Consider the following 1832-nt stretch of genomic DNA (forward strand, 5'->3'; position numbering starts at 1 on the left):
GGGGGAGGGGAGGGGACGGGGACGTGGGAGTTCCCTGGCTGGGTTCCGACTTGAACGAAAAGCAGGTGTAAGCGGTTCCCTTTTCTGCCTTTTCCTCGCTGTGGTGGCGGGTGCGTTTACAAGACCTAGGAATCTGGCTGTTCCATGACCTGTGGTGGGTCAGGTCAGAGTTTAAGCAACGTACGAGTCAACCGTCTCAGTACCCCCAGGAAGTATGTTCTGATGACCACTGTGGACCACTGTGTGTAAAGCGTACTCCCCCATTTTTTTTATAATTTTAATTTTTTTAAAAATATTTTTATTTGTCTGGGTGGGGAAATGGGATGAGGGGCAAGACACCGAGCGCTGATCTTTTGTCCAAAGTTGGTTCGGTTCTAGTTAAAAAATCAGAGGACCAGTTGAATTCTTTTCTACAATGATATATTTACTCCTGAAATCACACATTTACAGGACAGTAACTTTTCATGTCCAAAGTTATGAGTGGAGCCCTATAAATAACAATATCTGTATGCTTACTTGACAGGTACACTTGTTCAGTTGAACCTGTCAGTTCTAATAAACATTGGCACATCACATTTTGTCTTGCTTTGAACTTTCAGTAACAAACAGTATATGTCACTGTCCCTGAAAAAAACTTTTCATAACAGAAAAGTAGAAAATTAAAAACAGCTGGATGTAGACCCTTCTTGACATTCAAATTTTCTTCTTTAAATGTAAACTAAACAGATAATGTAGTTTGATGCCACAGTGCAATGCTACAAGCAGGCATAGAGTGTGGAAAACAATTAACAAAATGAGCTTAGGAAATTATGTATAATTTTGAAATCAAGAGAGAAAATTCAACGAGAATTGTCTGAAAGATCCTGTGTTTTTGAATAAGATGTTTTTTAGCTGAAGCATGTACTAAGGTTCTACTTTTCCTTTTGCATCGAATGCTATACAAATGATTTATATTTATCACACATTAACAAAACATTGACAAAATTAAAAACTGTACATCATAAAAATTATAAAATTCATACAGAAAATGACTAGCATTATGTTACAGAAGGGCACAAACAAACAAAACGGCACTCTTCAGTTCTAAAGTAAAACAATATAAAAAGTCAAAATAAATTTAGGTCAAAATAGAGCACAGCAAAAAGTGATTTGGTTTCCTACATTGGACCTATGGCTCAGAAGGGAATACTAAATTAAGTGAAAACTATGCTCCTTGCCTCTAAACCACAACAAAATCCTTCAGTTTGATGATCTCGTCAATGAGAAGGTAAGACGCAAGCTGTTCATCTTCTAGCATTCCCTTTAACATATTTGGCACCATGAATCTCAATACTAATAATTGTGTTCAGAAGTAGTATGAAAAAGATTTAAAAAGAATTATGCTTCATTTGTGAAATTTTACTGAATTTACGGTACTAAGGCCTTGAGGCATAGTACAAATTTAGAAATCCTGAATCACAGTATAATCATATTATTTATAGCAAAATTTTTAACTATACACAACTTTTTGTTTTATATATGGTTTTTACTTGCTCTTGTTTGTGAGATGTGCAAAGATAACAGCTGGATGACTGGAAGCAAACAATTTTGCAAGACTAAGAATTATCGTATGAATAGTCAAAGACTAGGGTGCTGCACTAATTACAAATATGATTGTTGTTCTTTTACATACAGCAGTCCTTCATAGAGGGAATTTAGAAAATTTCAAGACATTTGGTATAAATAATCAACCGGTTTAGAAAATTTGCACATCTCTCAAATGATAAATAAACACTGTACAAGTCATTTTTCTTCACTATTTGGAGGAATGGAGAAGATTGTCACAATAAGTT

This window comes from Frankliniella occidentalis, unplaced genomic scaffold (genome assembly GCF_000697945.3).
Source record: "Frankliniella occidentalis isolate FOCC.00 unplaced genomic scaffold, Focc_3.1 Scaffold79, whole genome shotgun sequence".
In the NCBI taxonomy this organism is placed as follows: Eukaryota; Metazoa; Arthropoda; class Insecta; order Thysanoptera; family Thripidae; genus Frankliniella; species Frankliniella occidentalis.